Source organism: Gadus chalcogrammus, chromosome 19 (assembly GCF_026213295.1).
Source record: "Gadus chalcogrammus isolate NIFS_2021 chromosome 19, NIFS_Gcha_1.0, whole genome shotgun sequence".
Lineage (NCBI taxonomy): Eukaryota > Metazoa > Chordata > Actinopteri > Gadiformes > Gadidae > Gadus > Gadus chalcogrammus.
In genome coordinates, this window is record NC_079430.1 from 2,131,301 (window position 1) to 2,139,449 (window position 8,149).

Consider the following 8,149-nt stretch of genomic DNA (forward strand, 5'->3'; position numbering starts at 1 on the left):
GGTACACCAATTACTGTGGAGCTCAGCCAAGTATTAGGTACCACTGTCCACAGGATGGCCCAAAATGGAGGCAGTACTTAGTCTCTTAAGATATTGAATGCCTCCTGACACTCACCAGCTGCACAGACCCATGGAACTGGGTGTACTTCTGGGAGAGTGCATGGAGGGGCCTGGTCACGGTCGCAAAGTCCTTGACTAATCAGCGGCAAGAAGCCATCGACACAATGTGCCCCGATAGGTAAGCCGTTCACAGAAAAGGTGACTTTTAGATGGTTTGAGCTTAAAATAGGCCACACAAAGCCGGGCAAAAACGTGGGCTTGACACTCCAACATCTGCCGCAAATCACTGCCCAGGATGATGATATCGAGACACACTAGGCACGTGTACCACTGCATTCCTGCCAAGACACCCTCCATAAGCAAATGGAGCTTAGCCGACGCGATGGATAATCTAAAAGGCATCATGTTCCACTGTAAAAAAAAGTCTTCCTGGTGCTGAATGCAGAATCCCTGCCAGTACCCCAAAGCTAGAGCCAATGTGGTAAAGTGCTGAGGACAGCTTGCCAGAGCCTCCTGGATGCGTGGCAGCGGATAAGTGTCATTAAGAGTCCATTCACTCAAAGCTTTATAATCCAACTAGTCTGTTCATTGAGACCATCCTGATCAAGTGATATCACGTTATGTTACACTAAACCGATCAGTTTGGACATCTAGCCGCCCGCCATCATCGATTTCCAGAAATTATGATGTTATCATGCCCAATCAGGGACTCTGTTGTGGTTGATGACGTGAAGGGGCCAATCAGACACTGCATTGTAGTTGATGTCAAATACAGCCACTGGAAAAACAGTAGTGGCGTCTCCCGAAGCAACAAGCCGTCACGTTAACATTAGTAGTTTAAACTGCCATAACTGCAGTTATTGCAGAAAAAGACAGAACAACAACTATTTTACAAGAACAATAGAAATCTTTCCCTGTTCCTTATCCCTGTGTATTGTGGCAACCCCGATCGTCGGCGGCTGAGGTTTCCGAAGGAGACGGACCAAATAGGGTGTGGGTCTACGGTTTTTATTGCGTATAACCACTTAAAAAAAGTAAAACAAAAGACAACGAAAGTTCTTCCACTTATGCGGTAAAAAGGGTGAGGGATCTCCGGGTCCGGTCCGTCGGTGAGGTCAGCATGGCTCCCGCTCCCGGCTTCTCCCGCGACTGTCGCTCCCTCTCAGCACGAGCCACATGGCTGAGAGAGCCCCGAATGAGTGGAGAAGCAGGCTATTTAAGCTGCTTCTCCACCGGTTCCTCAGGTGCTCCTCATCTTCTTAATTGGCAATGGCCGGGTTGCCACAGTATCTACTGAGAAGTGCACCGTTATGGCGTCACATGTTTTGTTACGCTGATTGGCTGAAGGACTTTGTCTGTCAAGTGCATGTGTGGTTGCGTGATCTGAATGGTGTCCAGGCTACGTTTGATGTTCTTTCGCTTACCTTTTTTTTTTTTCAATCATGTTCCGACCAAGCGTTTATCTCAACTGGAATCAACCTGATCAGCGGTACTCCCAAAATAATGCCTTACATTGATTGGAAGGGACAAGAAATTCTGTCATAAGGTTATATAACTGTTGATTATGCTTTCATGACTTTAATCTTTCAAAAATAAATCAATTACTACTAGGCAAAAACTTGTTTGTAGAACCAGACTACACCTTCACTTTAGAAGAGTGAACGTGTCCTAATGACCTCAGTCTCATTAGTAATTGCTTTATTTATATCACTTCAATCAAGTCAATCGACAATCGAGTATTATTCTAAAATCAGTCACAGGAAAATGGTTTGACTTTTGAAGTCATTGCCAATCAGGGTGCACCATGATCTGGAAACTTTTTGACATGACTGGTGATCTTGACCTCTGCCAAATCATCAAAAGCATACTCAACAACAGGCGCTTCTTCGTTCAACAAAACGATAAGAAGAGAAAATGGAAAGCCCAAAGAGCACAAGGCAGCGTATTGGCCCCCCTCCTCTTCAACATCTACACCAACGACCAACCACTCCCCCCACAATGCTGCTGCTTCATCAATGCTGACGACCTCTGCATTACCACCCAACAGGAGAACTTCCAGAAGATTGAGCATGATCTGGAAAGCGCCCTCCAAGAGATGACAACCTACTACAATAACAACCACCTGCAACCCAACCCATAAAAAACCCAACTATGCAGCTTCCATCTTGAAAATCGAGATGCGGGTAAAGAACTGAGCATCTCATGGGATGGTCACAAACTCTCAAACCTCTCCCAACCCGTTGACCTCGGAGTCACACTGGACAGGACACTCTCTTTCAAAACCCACCTACAGAACACCAAAACCAGGGTCAACACCCGCAACAACATCCTGCGCAAACTGGTAAAATAAAGGTGGGGCGCTGATCCGTCAACCATCCGTGCAACTGCCCTAGCCCTGTGCTTCTCCACAGCCGAATGCGCGTGCTCAAGCTGGAGCCGCACTCATCACACCAAACTGGTTGACACAACCCTCAACGACACCTCGCATCACGGGATGCATAAAGATAACGCCAGTTCCGTGCCTCTACGCGCCCTCGCTGGCATCCCCCCCCCCCCCCCCCCCACATCATACGATCCATCGTCACCAAAGACGAGCGGAGAGCACAGGAGACCGATACCAGGCACCCCCTGCACGGACACACAGCACATCCACCCCGACTGAAATCCAGAGCCAGCTTCCTGCATACAGTCCCACCTCTCCAGACAACCAAAGAAACAGCAAGGACCAACGTCTGGAAAGATGAATGGAACCAGCTCTACGTATGAGCCCATGACTGGATTGAGAGAGGAATCACCCCTATGGAATGCCTCGCCAGTTGGCACAACCTCCCATTGCTATCCTGGAAGACTCTCAACAGACTATGAGTGGAGCAGGGGAGGTGCAAATCACTTATGAAAGCAAGGAGCTACCAGCCAGAAGACACATGCAGCTGTGGAGCAGTACAGACAATGTCCCACCTACTGGAGTGTGATGACGCCCCCCAGTGCAGCCCCAGGACCTGGCTGAACCGACCCCATCAGCTGTGACCTGCGCCAGATACTGGCAGAACGATATCTGAGGTTGCAACAGACTCGAAGAAGAAGAAGAAGAAGAAAAAGAAGAAGAAGAAGAAGAAGAAGAAGAAGAAGAAGAAGAAGAAGAAGGGTGTCCCTCTCAAACAACATATGTTTTAGGTGGTGTGAATGCTCAATCGAATCGTCCGTATGGGGTAATTATTTTATTTGCCGGACCACACAAAGTTGTTGTGGCCCCATTGTTAGTGACCACAACAAGGAAGCGTGGTTAGTTTCCCTCTGATTTATGTCTGGTAGATGAGCTCCCAGTCTGACCTCTATACCCATGGTTATGTTATTGGAAATCATGAGGGTGATTTACAAGAGGAAACTCAATTAGCCCTTCAATAATACATGTTGCCGCAGGGCTCAGAGAGGCATGTCTGCATGCTGGCCTGCTAATCTTTGTGTCTAACATAGGGTCATCTGTATACACGTGTCTGGGGTACTTATAAACACTCAAGAATTGGATGCATGTGAACTTCTTTACTGACCAGACAGTTAAGCAGGGTTCTGGAGAAAAGATCAGCTGTCAAAATGGGATAATCACTGTAATTGCAAGCAACTGATTATATCTCCATATCCTACAGAGCCTTTCAACAGGGCTTTAGCCCCATCATAGGGCGCTGGTTCTTAGGAGCTCAAGTGCAGGACACTTTTTTGCCAGTAATTTGGTTGTTTAGGCTGGATTTCCTTGGGCTACTTTGGTGTTAGGGTCAGGGATGGCTCTGACACTGATGAGGGCATGAGGTGCAGGTGGGAAGATTAACAATGATGCACTGGTGAGGCCAATGAATTTATTGGACAATTCAAAGGCCATCTGGTGGACAGAGAACGAACACTAAACAACAAATGACCAAAGTCAGATCATGACAACATGAATGTGAACGAACATTATAAAGATAAACACCTCCATGGCAACCCCAGTCTAGTCGTAGTCTTGCTGGGCCTGGCCTGTTCATGTCATGATCTAACCTCGGTTCTGTTTCTGAATTATCTCACCAACTTCTACTACTGTTGATCTTCTGGGCGTCCAAATGCTCAATCTGTGTGATAGAGATTACTACATCACAAACTGCCTCCTGATTCGCCATTGGTCTCTGCCATCGACCTTCTGCCATGATTTACAACATTGAGGGTGTGGTTCCTGGCAGCCACACTGTTTACTGTTGTAGGTTCTGAGCTCTGCCAAGGGAGCTCTCCCACGATGGGTGTTCCATCACCAGCTGCTAGGGTTTGGGAGTTATGGAAGTTCACAGAGTTGATGAGTATCCTGCCTGAACCCAGATAGTGAGGAGTGCTTAAAACAGTGTTGTATTTACGTTCAATTCATTCAATACATGTTCAACACCTTCCACTGTAGTTCACTACTTAACTAGATAGTTAATTAGCTAATTAGCTGCTTATCTGCTTAAGTTGAACTTGAATCTAAAAGTATAGATATGTTTGCACTTGCTTGAACTTTTTCTTGAGATCCAGTGAACCCACTGTTTCCACTTTGAACACTATGAGATTAAAACAAAGTTTTTGGGGTTGAGAATTTTAGAGAGGGGGTTGTGTTATCCCCATGGTTACAACCATGGCAACTTTGTACCGTCGTGTGCTTTATGAGCAATGTTGTCAATGTGCCACACACAGTAGTGTTAAATTATAGGTGTCCGGAAAGCCTAACCCTCAGTCGGATGCTGACATTAAATCCACCGCTGCTCAGACGGAGCTTCACCATCCACACCGCGGGGGGGTATACCATAAGTTTCCGAAAAGCAATACTTTCACTCGGACGCCGCAGTCTGACGGCTCGGCCGCCCCAAACATGGGGCCTCCCAATCACTTTGTATTGTCGGGATGGACACATGCTCGCCTAGCGCTAGGAATTCTGGGAAGGCTCTTGTGCAGGCAGGTGATCGCGGAAACATGTGGCACGCCCCACACTCCCTCTAGTGGCTGCTTGTGGGAGTTTACCACTTTAATCAAGGAAAGTGCCTGAAAGGAAAAAAAGTGCCACGAGTCCGTACACTCCGCTAGTACTCACTGAATGTCAATTTTCCAATTGCATGGCTGAACATGCTGCAAGACATGCTCATTTGCATAAAGTTAACCAAAGTACAACTTTTGTCCCTCCCCTGGCGCCGCCATTACACGACCCCCGCACGCCAGCCTTTTGGTGGCGCCGAGCCCTAAAGGGGAGGGCCTCGGAAAAGGTAGTCTGACATCACAAAAAGAACGCCACCTGCGTACCACCTGCGTACATCCTGTTTTGAGTTGAATGACAAAAACATTATTTTAGTCAACGTGATTAAATGAGTGTTGACAATTATATGACCACGTCTAAAACCAAAACAAACCAGGCTTTCAGTTGAACCTGAATCTATAACTATAGATATGCTTGCACTTACTTGAAATTTCACATTGTGCAACATTTATTTTTCAATAAGTCAAGAAAAAAGTCAAGAAGTCAGAAAGAATTTGCATACACACACGCGCACACACACTCACACATAAAACACACACGCATGCAAACACATGAGCAGCCTGGGCGGGACAGGCTCCACATGGAAGCTGCTCTCGTTCGCACACCTCCTCTCCGTGAGCCTTGCTGGGGCTTGTTTACCGAAACTCTCCATCCCAGTGGATCGTGTCTTGAGACTGGGGGCCGCGGGCAGGTTGGAACACTTCAGGTTTACACCTACGCTGCTCAGCTTGGGAGAGTCCCGTCCTCTTGGCACGGTCACACTCTAATGTTGAATAATGCCTGTCACGGTTCAGGAACACCATTTCAACACAGAGCTTCCATAGCACAGTTTTACAAATAGGAAAATGTATTAAAAAGTTATGTCTGTTGTTTTTTTCTAATCTGGAAGGATTGCTTAAACATCAGATATAGAAATATATACATTTTATAGCTTGTATACAGCTTAGTCAGATGTAGCACTTGCTGTATTGTGCCTTGCTTGGATTTTCCAAGTGACATGAAGGTGTTAATAAAAGCATGTTTATCTGGTATAATAACTTGTTAGCACCAAAGTGCAAAGTAGAATCTGGCTGTGAGAGGGCACATTTGATTGGCTCTCAGAATCCCAACTCCCACATCACATTTGAGGACACCATATAATCTTGCATCAGCATTCACTATCTGTTTTTATTACATTAGACATGTACAACATAGACAACAGCTGGTTCTGGGGGGCCAGCTTCTCTGTATGTGTGTGGTGTTTTCATGTCGTTCCCGTGTTCAGGTTACCTCTTATCTCCACATCTATCATGAGAAATAAAGGATGGGGGGTCTTCATGTTCTGCATGATTACCATCATGTTGGAAAAAATATACGCTTTTCCATGGCAGTAAATATTGTTGAAAAAACATTCAAGAGTTTCTACAAAAGCACTGACAGCAAGAAGTCACTGGATTATGTAGTACGGTAAAATAACCTTGGTGTAAGGAAAAAAAGAAGATACGACTCAGGCACGGATGGGAGATCATGGAAGATCTCACATCTGTTCCCACCACACCCCCTCAGGGTCTGTGGGAGCATGGGAACCTCAAATAGGTTTCAACAGGCTCTTCGGGAAAAAAACCTGGAGTTTCGATGGGAGAGGTAAATGAAAGGGGCAGGTCCATTTGATAAAGTAGTGATCGTTTGACATGTCGAGTAAAATGTAGATAGGATCAGGTGTGTTGTGTTTTTTCTCTTATATCCAAGATTAAATCATTGCCTCAAAGGTGTTTTTTGATCGGCTTGCGTGACGACAACAACCAACAACCAACAATGTGTTTATAGGAATAATAGTGCATAAGCAGATCTCCTGTGTTTAGAGTTGTCCAGTTTGAGGTCTGCTCAATCCCCATTTGTAAAAGGGGGTGTTAGAATTCTCCACGCACGCTCTCCAACCACTGCTCGGCTCCCCAGAAAGACGACCACCTCACTTTACTAGGCCCCTTTCACAGAGGTCGATTTCCCTTCTCCACGGTGTCAGCTGAAGCGTCTCGGTCGTCCCCCTCAGCCTCCTCCCCACCTTAGACTCCCCCACGCCCCCTCCAGCCCCAGTTGGCATGTGTTCAACCCAGCGTTGTTTACTAGGATTGAGCATTTAGTGGGGTTAGCATTTCACATTGGCAGCTGTTGGCACCATGTGCCTTCCCCTCGGGCGGCTGGCCGACAGCACGCAAGCCTCCGCCCCGAAGACCCTCCGGCATCCCCCCCCCCCCCAGACCCTCCCCCATACCTCCCCTAGCATGTCCCACCGGAAGACCCCCATAGTAGCCCCTCTGTGGTCCAGTGTGTTGCAGGGTGAAAACATGGCCCTGTCTTCACTCAAGGGGCCACTGCTGTTTTCTCTGCAACCTGTGACTTGCGTGGAGAGTGTGCAGCTCTACGCCTTATAACCGGCTTTCGTGAGATAATTGACTGCACACTTCCTACTATCTGCCCGATCTTTAATCAAATAGTTTGTAACAGAGATGAATCATATCAAGTGAGACAGCTGGGAGGCTGTATTCGGACACACCATGGTCACGTCTGTCATAAGGTGGATTAGGAGGACCTGTCTGCAGCAGCCCCCCAGATTCTCTCTCAATTGATTGGGCCTTACAACTTGTAACACAACTAACAGGGCTGTCGGGAGGCAGCACTTACATGAAACCTCATATTCATGCAGACTGCTGCTGCTGTTGTTTCTATGTTTAAATGGAAAAAGGATATGGTCGCGATGCAGATACTGGGGGAAAGCAATGGAAGGAATTGTGTAATATGAGTATAATGGGGGGGGGGGGGGGGAGGGGGTAATACAGCCAGGCGGAGATTGACCCTCGGAGAGATGAAGCGGAGATGGTGCCTGATGTCGTCTATCAGAAGGAAGAGGCAGAGATAGAGAGTACTGAAGGGGAAAGTATGTTGGTATCTGTGGGACATTCACAGAATGGCAGAGATTCAGGCGCGGTTCACTAATCAGCCGTCGTACTCGCCCTGCCCTCACCTCTCAGTGTCATTCAAGGTTGATGAGCATGGTCTCTTACAGTCTTGGGCAACACGCACACT